Source organism: Coregonus clupeaformis, chromosome 15 (genome assembly GCF_020615455.1).
Source record: "Coregonus clupeaformis isolate EN_2021a chromosome 15, ASM2061545v1, whole genome shotgun sequence".
Lineage (NCBI taxonomy): Eukaryota > Metazoa > Chordata > Actinopteri > Salmoniformes > Salmonidae > Coregonus > Coregonus clupeaformis.
In genome coordinates this window covers 48731096-48749391 of record NC_059206.1, presented here as the reverse complement: position 1 = coordinate 48749391, position 18296 = coordinate 48731096, and positions in this window count along the sequence as shown.

The window sequence follows — 18296 nt, the reverse complement described above, 5'->3', positions numbered from 1 at the left end:
TCTCCCTGTCTCTCTTTCCCTTTATCTTCTATAAATTACCGCCATATCACCCTAGCAGCCCAAGCCACACCAGCTGGCATACCAGAGCAACAGGCCTGCAGGAGAGTCATCTTACAGCCACATCAAAGACGAGGTCATCTGAAAAACGTGACATCCTCCAACTGGCGAATCACTCAAGGGTGTCCACTATACCCTCCAAGAGGGTGACGTCATGCCATATTAGCAGAGAACGATTTTACTGCATGTTAGTATATTGTTGTTGTTTGTAGGAGTGAGGATGAGAGGTATGGTTTTGTACACTTCAATGAGATGATTCAATTTGTTTTCTATTTTAGAAAATAGCTACAACGACATACCATATCACTTTTTTCTCAAACCAATCATTCTCTCCTCTAATCTAAAGCTGCATGCCTTAAAACACAGCAGTCATGTTATACTCTACATATTCCCAGTTGGTGTGAAAGTGTTGTTTTGGCTGTTTGAGGTCTTGTGTGGCTTCCCCCCATCCTGCTGATCAAAGGCACAAGGCTATAGCATGCTGGGAGGGACCCCATTGTATGCTGCAGTTTAATATGAGCTGGTCTGTTCAAGCAAAACAGATGGATGGATCCAAATGAATGCACATGTTTATACACACTTCAATATGAGTGTTATACATGTTTCACACCACCTCTGAATCAATCACTTTCTTCTACGTGGCCTCTGGTTAAATGTAGTGCACTATGTAAGAGAATAAGTGCCATTTCAAACGCAGCCTTTGTGATTTCCAATGATTCACTCCCAAATGGCTACATTTTCCACATTACTGAAATATTACATTGCAGTCATACACTATCTTCCTTGAATGAGTTGAATTTTCTAAAAACACTAAAGTAAGAAGTCTTCACATGCAGTGTTCCTGAACGCGTTTCACTTTTACGGGAAGAGAGCATAACACATAGCAGAAATCCCATCAGCGTTGGACTGAGGCCAGGCACGAACAAGGCCCGGATTCACTTAAGCCAGTGTGTCTGTGTGTGTGATAGAGCAGGCAGCTGCTTTCCCCCCTCTATGGACCCCTCAATTACTAACTCCAATATTTTACTGTCTGACATTCTTTACTCTTATACCTTACTCTATTTTCAGACTGTTTCATTGGGAGAAACCCTAGGATATTGAGGATAATGTAGTTTCAAGATAATGTATCCCAGGTTTCTTCCTTCAACTGTTAAAAGTTCACTATCCTTCATATTTATACCTTACTATATTTTCTGCTCGTTTCTTTGGAAAAACATTAGAGATTGAGGATAATGTGTGATAATATATGTATCCCTTGTGAACATTATGTATCCCAGGTTTCTCCTTCAACTGTTAAAAGTTCACTGACTGACTATCCTATCCTTCCATATTTGTTTGGAAGGCGTTTTTGTCCTGTTAGTTCAGCGTTCTGTACATGCGGTTGCTCGTGGCGACTCGTGTATAATAACGATTCCAGAATTGGAATGTGGTTCTCAAGAATAGATGCAGAAATACTCATGCAAAGACAGACATGCTCTTCACTGTGTCTCCACTGCTGTCAGAAGTCATTACATACAAGCCGCCGTGCCAGAATCCCTCACTGAGCTCTGCATTCAAGTTCTTCCAACCCTGGAGAGAGAGGGAGAGAGAGAGAGGAGGATGAGGGAGAGAGAGAGAGAGAGGGGGGAGAGAGAGAGAGAGAGCGAGAGGGAGAGAGAGAGAGGGAGAGAGAGAGAGAAAGGGGGAGGGTGAGAGAGAGAGAGAGAGGGGTGAGAGAGATAGAGAGGGGGAGGGGGAGAGAGCGAGTGGAAGGTAGGGAGAGGGGGAGAGGGGGAAGAGGGCCAATATGAAAAAGTTGCCAAATGTTTTTCTTCCCTGCTTTTATTTAAGCTCTCCCCTTCGTTGCTAATGGAAACGGCAATAAAAAAAGATTTCTATCTGGCTGATTTCAATTTCCTCCTTTAAAAAAATTGATGGCATTAGTATAAGGGTGTCTTTGTAAAATCAGAACATTTGAATTAATCAATTACTTCAGATTTCTTGTTCAGACATGTGGCTTTGATTGTACTTTAGGGGGAGAGAGAATAAGAGAGGGAGACAGAAAGAGAGAGAGAGAGAGAGAGAGAGAGAGAGAGAGAGAGAGAGAGAGAGAGAGAGAGAGAGAGAGAGAGAGAGAGAGAGAGAGAGAGAGAGAGAAAGGGGGGTAAATAGGGAGACAGAGACAAAGAGGGCGAAAGAGAGCAGATAGCAAAAGGTAGAGAGAGAACGAGAGCTGTAGTGTATAGGGTAGAGAGGGAGTGAGATGGTAACTGACATTTCAAGTCAGAGAGAGTTACAGCTCTTCTCCTGGCTCAAGGTGCAGGCCAGGTATGATGTCATCTCTCCTCTCCACAGGCCCAGGAGGGACCAGGGTCCTAGACATTATCCTTTGCTTCTCTCCACACACTCACACACACACACACACACACACACACACACACACACACACACACACACACACACACACACACACACACACACACACACACACACACACACACACACACACACACATGTGCACACACACACACGTGTACACACACACCACACAACAAACAACACACACAACAAACAACACACACACACAACACACCGTTCGCTCCCGAACTCCTCCAGCAGCATGAATTTGCTTCGTGCTCTTATCGTTGGGCTCAGGAAATTGTTCCGGGCCAGGCCGGCACCACATGTTCACACACTGAGTGGATCCCTCAGGCGAGTGAGGAGAGGAAGCACCGGTCTGGGAGAGAGAGAGTGAGTCAGGCTTTGAACCTCAAAACAGAACAGAGTTAGCTGCTATGTAAGTTCACACACCGGTCAGAGCCAACAACAGCTCTATAGCCAGGAGCATCAACATGTGGAACTACCACAACTTCTTCAGAGAAGTGTCACTATGGTAGCAACCATGAGTGTGTTTGATGTTTCCGAACCAGGGGGGTATCCTTACATGGAGTACTCTGAGGCAAAACAGTTAACAAAGTAGCTCATTTTATTGTATTGTATTGTATTGTATTGTATTCTGATGGTGCATTCTGAGGTGAAACAGATTATAAAATACCTCAGCCCAACTAGTTATTTATTTTCAACCCCACTCATCTTGGTTTCCTGTAAACAAAGCGTACATGGGCCAAGGTCTCATTGTCTCTAAAGGAATTAACCAGAAGAGATCAACATGCATATGTAAGTACCCCTGGAGACAGAGGCACTGAGAGGGAGATGGAAGAGCTTTTGGAAAAACAATAACTATGAAAATCATCACATTATCATTCTGGAAGGACCCTGCCCAGCAGGAAACCAGGGGGGCTGTGGAACAGGTTGGAGAGAGAGGAAAGTTGAGCTCCAAAGCCAGACATTCAGAGAGAGCCAGGCAGCCAGGCCCTGCTTTAGCCATTACCTAGCGCCTCGACAGGAGGAGACGGGGGAAGGGATGGGAGACGGGGAGAGATGGGGGAGGTTGAAGGTTGGAGACTTATGGCATGTGCAGTGAATTGTGCTTTTAACCTTTTACTGCAGTGGGCTAAATCAGGGTCACACAGAGTGATTCTTGGTAGTCTTAAACAAATCTAATTTGAAACAAAAGTATACACCTCACACACATGGTTATGGGCTTAAAAAAGAAGACACCTGTACCATGTCAGATATAGAGTTGAAATGTATTCAATTTTGAGTTTGCATTCCAATATTACACTTTATATACATCACAGAAGACTGACATATAACAAAACTGTTTGACATAGAAACACTGGATTCAAAAAAAAGAAGAAGAAAAGAAACATTATTATGAAATTATGAAAATTATTAATGACATTCCCCCCATGAGGCCATAGAGGGCACTTTTGGTCATTGACTGCAGGAAAGTGCTACAGCAACAGTGAAAACACACAGAGGTAGACTCGGATGACATGACAATCACCTGCTTGATAATGTAAGCGTCTGTCTGTCAGCTCACTTTACATTTACATTTTACAGCGTTTCAACTGAGACCAGGAGGACATGACATGCTTATGACAGGCTATAACCTGCCATGCTGATAAAGTACACCAGGTCAGCTATAGTACCACTGTATATCAGTCTGACAATGCATCAAAAGCAAGTAAACCACGAAGACGTACTCTGTAACTGCATCTGTCTACTCTCTGTCTCTGTGAGGCCCTGTTAGAGGCTAGAGGCCTTTCCTTTTCAACACACAACAACCAAACAGAATACCCCGGAGGCTAGACCTAGTTCTTAGAGTATTAATTCACAGGAAGGTCTCCATTTCAAGAGAAAAATACATGGGGGGGTTTAAGAGAAAGAAATGAGGGAGAGAGAGAGGGAGGAAGGGAGAGGGGCTTTAGAGAAAGACATGAGAGAGAGAAAGAGTGAGGAAGAGGGAAGGGAGGCTTAAGGTTTTTTGGAAACGTGACCTTCCCTCCCTCTCCTTGTCTGAGATCTCGTATCTCACTGTCAGGAAATACCTGTCCAGGACGAGATAGGCCGACAGGACTCTGACACAGAGGGACCATTGTTCCTCCTGTGAGTGCCATCGAGGGCAATGTGAAAGGGGGAAAGTCACAGCACACGACACAGGACCAAACAGTACCCTACTGACCAAACCTGAGCCAGAGAAGAAGAAGAAGGAGACACGCACTCACACCCACACTGTACATTAAATGACTGTGGCTCATTCAGTCATTGAGGACAATAAAGAAAAAGTCTAAAAACGAAAGTGCCTGGTAAGGGTTATTGTGTGGACTGAGGAGACGATAGCAGCCAAAAGTGCTCTATAAAGAAAGATCTGAGATCCCCAAACATCACAGGAGTCATTTGTAACAGCACAGAGCTTTGATCAGCGCTACTGTATTCTCAACGAGCATAAATACAGTCAGTCCTCCTGATCACACACTCTCCTTTTCACTGTGGCACACTGGCTCTTCAGATGAGGGTGTAATGACTGTTTATGCTAACCACATAGTTTAGACTTAGGGAGCGCCGAGGATGCTGCCAGAGGAAATGGGTTTGGATGTCAAAGACCACTGCACCGCATACCCCGCTGTGTGTTTGAGTAGCTAGCTAGCCATCCTATGGATACTTTGGTTCACACAAATGACAGACACATGAGAAGCACCTCCACTAAAATGGTGGTTAAGATGGAGATGGGAGGTAAATCACTATCAAAGTGGGGGAGTTGTTCTATCAGCCATTAATGAGAAGCTGTTTCTCTACATAGGTCCTTGGAAACTGTATATGGGCGTAAAATAATGTTTAAATCTGTTATTTGACATTGGTTTAGTTCCTTTCATTCTGAATGACCATAGAGACTTTCTTAGCCTGCTCATTTGTTAAGATATATTCTGTCAGGCCTTGGTAGTGGAGGCCAGGGTGTGACTCTATTGAGGGTGTGACCATTAGTCTATCTGGCTATGTTTGTGAGAGGTTATACACACACAAACATACACACACACACTAATGATGCGCGGGTTGACTCATAACCCACAGTCCCTGCGGTTAAATCTGTAGGGCGGTGGGTTTAGGGTCATCAAATATTGTGTGGATGAAGGGCGGGTGAGTGGCAGACAGGTTGGATAAAAAGAAAACAATACCTTAAAAAAATCCATAAATGTATCATTCTTGTGCAATTTATATCTATACGGTACATTGAGGTTTTTCTTTCATTCTTTTAGGCTATCTGGCATTAGTGCATAAGCCTAAGCTTTAGGGCCTAACTGTACACACGCCAAATAGCCTACATGCCAATCGCTAAGTTAATGTCCACGGAGGCAAAAAGGACTATGTCGGAGTTTCATTCAATAAGAGAAAAGCTGCAGAATGGAGAGTTGAAAATAAAGAGTTTGGCTTGGATGCATAGTAGGCCACAGTTCCCTTGACGTGTCATAGGCCTATTTGAAGTCCCGTCTTGTGACTGTCTTGTATAGCACCTGACAATCATCACACATTACATTTACATTTTACATTTTACATAACACTGCTATCTTCCTCTTTTATCACTTCACCGAATCTTTCCCAAACATTACTTTTTGTAAGGGTTGGTGTGAGGTGTGACCCAGGTGCGGTGCAGGATAGACAGTAGGCAGTAGGCAGAGATGGTGAAACAAGGATCTTTACCGGTGGTCCCGAAGCCAGGATACAAAATAACGGACTTAACACGATAAAAGAAAGGCGGAGCAAGTAAGTCTCCAAAAACAGGCTGACAGCCAAAATACGAAATAGTAACTATGACTGAAATAATAAAGAAACAGGGAGAACACTTCTCGAGTACCTGTACATACTTCTCCGATCAGACACTGATTAGTACTGCTGAGCATAGAGAAACTAGCAGAAAAAACTGAGCAAGGGAACACTGGGAAGTGAGGGCATAAATACACAGGTGACAGGTAGACACAGGTGACACCAATAGGACCACGATTAGTACAGACTGTGAGTGAGGAGGTGCCTAAGGTTGTCGGAGGAAGACACCTAGGGGATTGCTCCGGAACTGCGACCCCTCCTCTAACAGTGCCCGACAGAATGTTGTTATCAGCCCTAGGTCCAGAATGTCCCTCCTGGACAACCAGGACCGCACCTCCGGCCCATAACCCTCCCAGTTCACCAGAAATTGGAGACCCCTCCCCACCCACCGGCAGTCCATGATCTGGTCCACAGTCAAAGCTGGCAGCCATCCAACGAGGCGCAGCGGGGGAACAGGACGAGGAGGGGGAGCCAGGGGATAGGTGGCGACAGGCTTGAGGAGGGACACATGGAACGTGGGATGCACCCGCATGGTGGGGGGAAGTTACAGGCGGTAGGCCACTGGGTTGACTCGCCGGACCACTCTGAATGGCCCGACGAACCGGGGGGACAGCTTCCTGGACTCTATGCGGAGTGGAAGATCCCGCGTGGAGAGCCACACCCTCTGTCTCGGGCGAAAAACCGGGGCCAGGTGACGCCTGCGGTTGGCCTGATGTTGAGACCTGACCGAGGCCCGCTTAAGCGCCCACCCGTACCTGTCTCCAGGGCCGACGGGAGTTTGAGAAGGGGAATGAAGTGGGCAGCCTTCGAAAACCGGTCCACAACGACCAGGATGACTGTGTATCCATCAGAGGGGGGTAGGGCGGAAATGAAATCCAGCGAGATGTGGGACCAGGGGTGCTTGGGGATAGGCAGGGGTCGGAGCAGCCCTGCCGCGGGCTGATGTGAGCTCTTTGTGCGTGCGCACACCAGGCAAGCAGAAATTGGAGACCCCTCCCCACCCACCGGCAGTCCATGATCTGGTCCACAGTCAAAGCTGGCTGCCATCCAAAGAGGCGCAGCGGGGGAACAGGACGAGGAGGGGGAGCCAGGGGATAGGTGGCGACAGGCTTGAGGAGGGACACATGGAACGTGGGATGCACCCGCATGGTGGGGGGAAGTTACAGGCGGTAGGCCACTGCGTTGACTCGCCGGACCACTCTGAATGGCCCGACGAACCGGGGGGACAGCTTCCTGGACTCTATGCGGAGGGGAAGATCCCGCATGGAGAGCCACGCCCTCTGTCTCGGGCGAAAAACCGGGGCCAGGCGACGCCTGCGGTTGGCCTGATGTTGAGACCTGACGAGGCCCGCTTAAACGCCCACCCGTACCTGTCTCCAGGGCCGACGGGAGTTTGAGAAGGGGAATGAAGTGGGCAGCCTTCGAAAACCGGTCCACAACGACCAGGATGACTGTGTATCCATCAGAGGGGGGTAGGGCGGAAATGAAATCCAGCGAGATGTGGGACCAGGGGTGCTTGGGGATAGGCAGGGGTCGGAGCAGCCCTGCCGCGGGCTGACGTGAGCTCTTTGTGCGCGCGCACACCAGGCAAGCAGAAATTGGAGACCCCTCCCCACCCACCGGCAGTCCATGATCTGGTCCACAGTCAAAGCTGGCTGCCATCCAAAGAGGCGCAGCGGGGGAACAGGATGAGGAGGGGGAGCCAGAGGATAGGTGGCGACAGGCTTGAGGAGGGACACATGGAACGTGGGATGCACCCGCATGGTGGGGGGAAGTTACAGGCGGTAGGCCACTGGGTTGACTCGCCGGACCACTCTGAATGGCCCAAACGAACCGGGGGGACAGCTTCCTGGACTCTATGCAGAGGGGAAGCCACACCCTCTGTCTCGGGCGAAAAACCGGGGCCAGGCGACGCCTGCGGTTGGCCTGATGTTGAGACCTGACCGAGGCCCGCTTAAACGCCCACCCGTACCTGTCTCCAGGGCCGACGGGAGTTTGAGAAGGGGAATGAAGTGGGCAGCCTTCGAAAACCGGTCCACAACGACCAGGATGACTGTGTATCCATCAGAGGGGGGTAGGGCGGAAATGAAATCCAGCGAGATGTGGGACCAGGGGTGCTTGGGGATAGGCAGGGGTCGGAGCAGCCCTGCCGCGGGCTGACGTGAGCTCTTTGTAAGCGCGCACACCAGGCAAGCAGCCATGAAGGCGCGCGTATCCCCCTCAGCTGATGGCCACCAGAACCTCCTACGCAGGAACTCCAACGTCCTGGCGCCCCCCGGATGGCTGGCGATGTCCGACACGTGGGCCTTGTGTACGTACATCCTCCCCGATGGACCTCCGCCCGGATCGGGCTCCCACCGTAGCGCTGCTCTGACCAGGCTATCGATTCCCCACGTAACTGGGGAAACAATCAGGGCGTTGGGGACAATGGGTTCATCCCTCTCAACCAGGTCCATGGGGTCGAACTGCTGGGAGAGCGCGTCTAGCTTGGTGTTCTTCGACCCCGGACGGTATGAGATGGTGAACCAGAACCAGGTGAAAATCAACGCCTACCAGGCCTGGCGCGAGTTGAGCCTCTTGGCCCCCTGAATGTAGGCTAAGTTCTTATGGGCAGTCCTATACGACAAATGGATGGGCGGCCCCCTCTAGCCAGTGCCTCCACTCCCCCAGGGCGAGCTTGACTGCTAGCAGCTCAACGTTCCCCACATCGTAATTCCGCTCTGCCGGAGACAGCCGACAGGAGAAAAACGCGCAGGGGTGAGACTTACCGTCCGTGAGGAACCGCTGGGACAGGATTGCTCCCACCGCAACGTCTGAAGCATCCACCTCCACAATGAACGGCAGGGACGGATCAGGATGCCCTAGGACCGGGGCCAATGTAAAGCGCTACTTAAGCGCATCAAATGCGTTCCCCGCTTCCGGGGTCCAGGCGAAGGAGCGCACGCTCGTCTGGGTGAAGGCTGTCAGGGGAGCGGCAAGGGAGCTAAAATTGCGAATAAATCGCCTACATAATTTGCGAACCCTAAAAACCATTGTAGTTGCTTGAGGGAGGAGGGTTGGGGCCAATCCAGTACCGCGCTGACCTTGGCTGGGGCCTTCCGTAGGTCCCCCTGGGTGACGATGAACCCCAGGAAGGAGACTGTCTCCGTGTGGAACACGCACTTCTCAGCCTTGACGTAGAGCTGGTGACGGAGAAGGCGCTGGAGGACCTGCCGAACGTGCTGCTGGTGTTCACTCATGTCCTTTGAAAATATTAGGATGTCATCCAAATACACAAAGACGCTGTAGTCGAGGAGGCCCCAGAGCACGTCATTGACCAATGCCTGGAACACCGCCGGCGCGTTTGGATGACCGAACGGCATGACTTTGAACTCATAATGCCCACTGGGTGTGTTAAAAGCTGTATTCCACTCGTCCCCCTCCCGAATCCTCACCAGGTTGTAGGTATTTTGTAAGTCCAGCTCCCTGCAATGACTCAAATGCCGACGTCATCAGGGGGAGTGGGTAGCGGTTCTTAACCGTGATGTCGTTGAGCGCCCGGTAATCAATGCAAGGCCGCTGCCCACCGTCCTTTTTCCCCTCGAAGAAGAAGCCCGCGCCCGCGGATGAGGTAGAGGGGTGGATGTGACCCTCGATGAGTGCCTCATCGATATACTCCCTCATGGCCAGCTTCTCCGGCCGGGACAAGGAAAACAATCGCCCTCGTGTGGGCATGGTGCCCGGCAGGAGATTGATAGCGCAGTCGTATGGCTTGTGAGGAGGTAGGCCATTGGCACACCTCTTAATAAACACCTCCCCCAGATCCCAATACTCCTGGGGAACGCCTGCCAGGTCTGGGCCGGTGACGGAGTCTGTAGCCGCCATCCTCCCGGTGGCAACTGCCGCTAGGGCGGTAGGCGGTTCGGAGTGCGGGACCTGGGGAAGAGGTGAGGACTGGTAGGTGTTCTGGGACAGTGGTTTGGGCTGATGAGTGGTTGGTGGAGACTGGAACAGGATGGGGGCAGAGCCTCCCTCCAGGAAGAGCCGCCCCGTGGACCAGTATATCTGGGGTTTGTGGGCGACCAGCCAGGGGGGCCCGAGGACGAGGGGACACTCCGGAGAGTCCACAATGAAAAACTGGATATCCTCCCATAGCCCCCCTGCCACCCGGACATGCACGGGGACAGTTTGCTGGGTGATGAAGCCCACCCCCAACGACCAGCCGTCCAGGCCCATGACCGGAACCGGCTCGGAGAGGGAGAGTAACGGAACGCTCCACCCTTGGGCCAGCCCCGCGTCCATCAGGTTTCCCACAGCCCCAGAATCCACCAGTGCATGCGCCCGACGCGCAGCGTGGGCCCACTGAACCCTGACGGGGAGAAAAGTCCGGGAGTCTCTGGAGTTGGGGTTTCAGTTCCGGCTCGCTAGCACCCTTCCCGATATTAGCGAGCCCTCCCGTTTCCCGGCTTCTCCGGGCATGAGTCGCAGTGGTGACCTGCCTGGCCACAGTACAGGCAACATCCCTTGCTGCATAGCCTTCTCCTGTGGCGTCTTCTCCCTGAATCGGCGGAAAGCCTCCAGGCTGATAGGGGGACGCGGAGTCGTGCCTTGCGTCATCCCTCTCTTGTGCGCCCTCTCACAACGCCGATTGTCTACCAGCACCGAGAGGTCGACGAGGCTGTCCAGTCGCTCAGGCAGCTCCCTGAAGGAGAGTTCGTCCTTCATCCCCTCCGATAGCCCCTGCGCGTAAAGGACGACCAGGGCGGTCTCCTCCCATCCTGCCTCTCGAGCCCGGGTCCGGAACTCAACGGAGTAGGCTGCCACTGAACGGTCACCCTGCCGACAGGCCGTGAGCCGTCTCCCGGCCTTGTGCCCCCACACCACCCGAGAGGTGTCGAACACCTTGCGTAGCACCCGGGTGAATTGGTAGGAGTCGGAGTACGCCAGAGTTTGGCTCTCCCACTCCACGGTAGCCCAGGAAAGGGACCGACCCGTCAACAGAGTGATGATGTAGGCCACCTGGCCCTGCTCCGTCGGAAAGAAGGAGGGTTGTAGGCTGAATACCAGGACGTCCGTCATACCTCTCCGGAGGTGGTAGGCGGGGTTCCCACGATGTCGCAGGCGAGACTGGCGACGCCGCTGCCGCTGCCACGGCTTCCGCTCCGCCGGCTGCCGGCTGCCGGGGCTGGTCAGGTGTCCACCCGGCTCTGCACGGCGATCGTCAGCTGGCGGAGATTCTCTGTGATCTGCTGCAAGTTGTGGTCATGATGGTTCAGCATAGCTCCCTGCATTGCCAATGTGCTCCGATACTGTGCTGCCTCCGCTGGGTCCATATTGGTTCAGTTTTCTGTAAGGGTTGGTGTGGTGCAGGATAGACAGTAGGCAGTAGGCAGAGATGGTGAAACAAGGATCTTTACTGGTGGTCCCGAAGCCAGGATACAAAATAACGGACTTAACACAATAAAAGAAAGGTGGAGCAAGTAAGTCTCCAAAAACAGGCTGACAGCCAAAATACGAAATAGTGACTACAACTGAAATAATAAAGAAACAGGGAGAACACTTCTTGAGTACCTGTACATACTTCTCAGATCAGACACTGATTAGTACTGCTGAGTATAGAGAAACTAGCAGAGAAAATTGAGCAAGGGAAGTGAGGGCATGAATAAACAGGTGAACAGGTAGACACAGGTGACACCAATAGGATCATGATTTTAGTCCAGACTGTGAGTGAGGAGGTGCCTAAGGTTGTCGTCGGAGGACACCTAGTGGATCGCTCCGGAACTGCGACCCCCTCCTGAAACAACTTTTCTGGCCCTCCCTTCTCTTTATTTTCAACTCTCCATTTCGCAGCTTTTCTCTTATTGAATTAAACTATATATATAAATTGCACAATAATGATACGTTTATGGATTTTTTAAGGTATTGTTTTTCTCTTTATTCAACCGCCCTTCATCCACACAATATTTCATGACCCTAAACCCACCCGCCCCGAGGATATAACTGCGGGGACTGCGGGTTATGAGTCAACCCGCACATCACTAACACACAGTCAGACACACACACACACCTGATTGCTCAGTGCACCCAGGGTAGGGTAGAGAGCAGGACGTTAGCATCTGGGACCTCAATTCCAGGGTGCGTAGCGTAGTGTAACCCTATCCCCCCTGCTCTCACACACACACACACACACACACACACACATGCACGTATGCACACCCACTTATACACACTGGAGTGAGCAGGTCCTGAGGGCCTGGCCGTCCGCCAGCCTTGTGTGGGCCTCATGCTAAGCCATGTCTTTAAGGCGTAGCCATTGTTTCAGAGAAAGACAGAGAGAGAGAGAGAGAGAGAGAGAGAGAGAGAGGGGGAGAGAGGGATAGAGAGAGAGAGAGAGAAAGAGAGAGAAAGAGAGAGAGAGAGAACACAGTGAAAAATTAGATGTGACCCAAGGCTTTCCTGACATCCGCCTTAGTAATCGGAGTGCCGAGAGAAAGCACTGGGACGCTGCTGTTGGAATAACAGACACAGGACAGACCGTTGTTCCCTCCCATATCATCATCATGAAGCCAGCCAGCCCCCGCTATAACCCAGCACACACACACGGGCACATACACATACAGGCACACATGAACCGCGGGCACGCATGCATGCATACACATGCACGCACGAGGGCATAGACAGACAGACAGACAGACAGACAGACAGACAGACAGACAGACAGACAGAGCACCAAAAGTATGCCGTTCTGGTGTCCTCCCTGTCTCAGTATGTTTGGAGTCAATGCTCTTTATGTGCAGTATAAGTCCTGTAATGTTGTGGACGCTCAAGTACGTCTTTCCCTTATCTGGAAATACCCTACTGTCTGTAGTACAATGCTTGGCTTGTTAAACCAGACAGTTGTCAAAAGTGTGAAGGTCAGTCAAGTGTCATGGGTAGCTACTGTCTTTCTGTACTGTCCTGACAACATACAGTCGTGTAAGCAGTGTGCCCCTAAGCCCCTACTTTATCCCGACAACTGTCTATCATATAGGTTAGCAAGCAGGGCATTGTCAAAGCAGTAAGTTATTGGATGCTGTGAGTTTTACGAACACTGCCTGAGGAAGAGGAACACTTCTGGCCGGGTGGTGATGTGTTGCAGCCTGTTTAACAATGTAGTATCATTGTTATGGCCATTTATGGTGCATGTATCTTACATAATACTGCATAGTAATATGTAGTATTTCGAAACACACTAGACCACCTTGCTTTGTTTTTGTTTGTACTCATATGGGTCCATCCATACAGTATGATGATACAAAGCTAATAATAACCAAGCTTTTTTGTGACTGAAAAACCCTGGTGATGAGCCATACACAATGCTGCTAGCAGAAAAACATGGAGGGATTGGAGGCTTACAGCGACTTTAGTGGATGTCATACAGATGAGTCTGTCTCCCGAGACAGTAACCACACACTTTTAGTCTAAACACACTCCCCTACTCCAGGCCCTGCAGCCGGGGTGGTCCTAGGGAACTGTCCTCACTCCTGACACCATCTCATAAGTCTAAATAATGCCCACACAGACCCAAATGTCTCATTTGTGCACGGGCGCACACACACAGACATGTAGGCATCTGCACAGACACACATACACACACTGTGTTCACACACAGACACACTATCACACACGCACGTTTTTACACACACATTGTCTCTCACTTTCGATTTACAGACAAAGATAAACACTAGGAAAATCAACCTTTTTGCAACTAGGGGGGTTAACAACTCTCAAGTTCAAACTACTTCTCCCTGGCCCAGCCTGTTCTCCCCTGGGCTGTTCCAATCTCTCTCTCTGCAGCTGACTGTGTTTGATGATCAGAGGGAACATCATCAGGGTGGTCCGACTCAGGGAGGGGTCTCTTTCTCTCTCTACCTCCCTCACTGTTTCTCCCTCCCTCTCTCTCTCTCTCCCTCTTTATCTCTGTCTTTTGCTCTCTCTTTCTCTCCTTCTCCCTCTCTGTCTCTCCCTCTGTACTTTGGAAGCAGGAGGCAAGCAGCAGTCAGGGGAGGCACCAAGTGGTATTTTATGACCTATATATGACCTGCAGAAAGCACAGACACATGCTCTTGCTCCTTGTATTGCATGTGATGTGATTACAAAGAACCCGCTTGAAAATGAGATGGGATTTTTGTAAACGTAACATTGACATAGCTAGCAGCAGACTGATTCAGTGTGTTGGAAATCTAAAGGTATTGTTGTCTCCTTCACTGTATGATTCAAATCTGATACTTCCATGTAGAATAAAGAAAATTGTATGATTTTGTTCCTGTGTGCTTAACAACTTTAATATTGCGAAGCCAACTAGGCACGGTCCACAGCGGTTCATAGATTTTCCTCAGCAGAACAGATGACACATTTGTATGCATCCCAAATGGCACCTTATTCCCTATATAGTACATTACTTTTGACCAGGGCCCATAGGGCTGTGGTCAAAGGTAGTGCACCATGTAGGGAATATGGTGCCATATGGGACACAGATTTTATTAAAGATCCAGATGGATATCTCATGATGAAGGATCCTTCCTATCAGAGGTAGACAGGAGGAGAGAAGGGAGACCTAAGTTGTTCCGGGAGCAATTGCCGCTAGCGTTGCCTAGCTACCAGCACAACTTTGGACAAAACATTTCACTAGAAAATGTACTTTCAAATGATTTTCTACTGGAGCTGGATGAATAAATACCCTATGCCCTTATAACAGCCGAGTGGACTGTAGCTAGACTTTCTCCATCCAACTTAAATTGGCTCGCAAAGCCGGGTCGGGGCACATTTGTTTCATTCCAGATTCCAGACCTTAGCTAGCTCTACTGATTTATAGGGTAGTGTTTTCCCCTGAGCAACCCAAAAGTTTCCAGATTGAGGTAACCGGAGCGTTGAGGGAACTTTATTAAAGCGCATGGCATGATGGGACTAATTTTGGGCCCTGTTCAAAAGTAGTGCGCTATATAGGGTATAGGGTGGGATTTGGGAAGCGGGCAGTGAAAATCTCAAAGCTGACTATTAAGGAGTGGGGTAGTCGAGGTGACTACACTTAAATATAGTGTTGTGTCACTTCCTGAAGGAGGAAGTATTTGTCCGTACGGGAGAATAAAGTACATTTTGTGTTGAATGTTGAACCAACTGCACAGTGTGGCTTTGTATGCGTTTACTGTATTTCTGCGTCCGTTGGGCCCCGTGTAGATCTCTATATCCAGTTACATATATTATGGCTGCATCCCAAACTGCACCCGATTCTCTACATAGTGCACTACATTTGGCCAGACCCCTCTGGGCACTGGTCAAAAGTAGTGCACTTTATAGGGAATAGGGTGCAATTTGGGTGTCAACCAATATCATTCCATGCTACAGAGGTGGAGGCAGGCAGGCTGGAATGTTAAAGAGAGAGAATCTGGGCGGTCAGGGTGGTCTGGTCCGTGACGACACTTGGTTTATGTTGTGTGTTTTTTTAAACATGACTACCTACCCATCTGCAGATCATCCCGCTCTGTTTACTAGTAGGAGAAGAGAAAGGCCACATTACCCATTTACAGGAAAGATGAGATCATTGGCCAGACCAGTGCCCTCACATAGTGTGTGAAACAGCTTTAAGTAGAACTGAGTGTACAACACATTAGGAACACCTGCTCTTTCCATGACATAGACTGACCAGGTGAATCCAGATGAAAGCTCTGATCCATTTTGATGTCACTTGTTAAACCCACTTCAATCAGTGTAGATGAAGGGGAGGAGACATGGATTGTGTATTTGTGCCATTCAGAGGGTGAATGGGCAAGACAAGTGCCTTTGGACGGGGTATGGTAGTAGGTGCCAGGCGCACCGGTTTGTGTGTCAACAACTGTATCACTGCTGGGTTTTCCACGCTCAACAGTTTGGACATCCAGCCAACTTGACACAACTGTGGGACACATTAGAGTCAGCATGGGCCAGCATCCCTGTGGAACGCTTTCGACACCTTGTACAGTCCATGCCCCGACGAATTGAGGCTGTTCTGAGTGCAAAAGGTGGGGGGGTGCAACTCAATATTAGTTAGGTTTTGTAGATTCTTCACTGAACGAAAGGTGAGGGGAATGATAAAGTGTGCTTGAGTTTCATTGATCATGGAGAACATACAGTATTGGAAGCGCTACAGATTACAGTGGGCTCTAAATTACTACCAAAGGAGAAATTCAATGTACCTGATCGTAATGTTTTTTGGGGGAATAGGCTTTTCCAAGAGCATCATAGCCTTTGTGACAGAGTTACATAAATGTATCTTCTGGTAGAATCTTTAAGCTAAACTGACTGCCTACCCTACTGTAGCTATTCTCAAATGACCAGCAGAGTAGAAAGCACAGCATCGCCACTGTGATTGAACAAAACACACGATCTGAAAACAATGCATGGTGAGCCAACCCTAATGTTGTAACGCTGTGTAACAGGAAGATGGATTTGGGTCGCTTCATGAGAACCAATGTGTTCATCTCTCTACCAGCAGATAGCAGCGCCGACGGCCATCACTGCCCTGTTTTGTTTGTGTTACCAGTTTTTTTTGCTCTCTCTCTCTCTTTTTTCTGGACAGGAATAAATGAGGGGCTCGTTGTCTTCTGTGGACCCGGTAATCATTTGTGCCGGGATGTTCCCACGCAGCCAGGGCCCTAGCCACCTCCCTGCCAATCACCAATGACAAAGCTGAGCCGTGTCTGAATGACCTATTGTCCCCCCCACCGAGGGAGGGGAGCAGGGAGGGGATAGGAAGGGGGTTGCGATCGGTTTCGCAGACTCAGTGAGCCCGACAACCAGCACCACCAGCACCACCACAACAGGAGTTCTAAATGGGAGGGAGCTAGAGGTAAACAGTGCCAGAAAGAACATAATCGAGGCCATGGACTTGAGGGAGGTTCTTACGGTTCTCCGTTCTGGTTGCAAACTGGTTGTAATGATATCATCAAGGGGAAATGCCTTCCCCAGTGTATAAGGCTATGTCTCTAACACATGTACTGCAGACACGGGTAGCTATTGTAGGCAGCTACATGATATGAAAATTAGAAGGGATTTGTGAATAGATAAAAAAACTAATTTGATATTAACTGGTAATAGGCCTACTCTGTTGAGCTGAAAACCAAGAATACTTTAGTTCCTTCACTTTAGATACGTTCACAAAGTTTCATACATATTATCATGCAGTGCCTTTGGCTTTTTTTTATGATATGTGGCGCAGTTTGTAGATGTATTGTACACATTTGTGTACATTCCCCAGAGCAGTTAAACCTTAATAATAGGCATGGAATTCCTACAGAGATGTAGACAACACTTCACCAGCTCCTTGGAGCAGCAGTGGAATACAATTATGGCGAGAAAAGTCAAACAGTCCTTCCGTGCTCTCCCTCCACTCGCATTGTTTCATCTGCCATTATGCTGTTTTTACTGGAATATAAAACAACATTAAATTCAATTTAATCACCAGTCAATGTGAGCCAAGTGAGATGTAACATATATCCCCACAGCTATGGGAAAATGGAGGCAGAGCCCATCTAGATACTCTGAGATGAACGACAAAGACCTGCATGGCAGCCAACTGGAAAAACATAACTGTACCCCTTAAAGCTGTAGCTCTTCATACAGAGGCCATGCAGGGCAACAACTCCTGTGACTAAGTAAACATGGGTGAAATGGGGCCAGACTGTAACGAGTCCAAGCCAGGTTAACTTCTTCACCAAATAGAGAGATGTCACGCCCTGGCTCTGGGGACTTTTATATGTTGAGCCAGGGTGTTAGTTTCTATGTGTTAGTATCTGGGTGTTAGGTTCTATGTTTCGTTTTCTATGTTCTTGTTCTAGTTTATGTGTTTCTATGTTGGCCGGGGTGGTTCCCAATTAGAGACAGCTGTGGCTCGTTGTCTCTGATTGGGAACCATACTTAGGCAGCCTGTTGAGCACTTGTCTTTTGGTGGGATCTTATTCTGTGTAGGTTTGTGTTTATGACCGAGGACTTTTGTTATTGTTATAGTACTCAATAAAAGATGTACGCATATCACGCTGCGC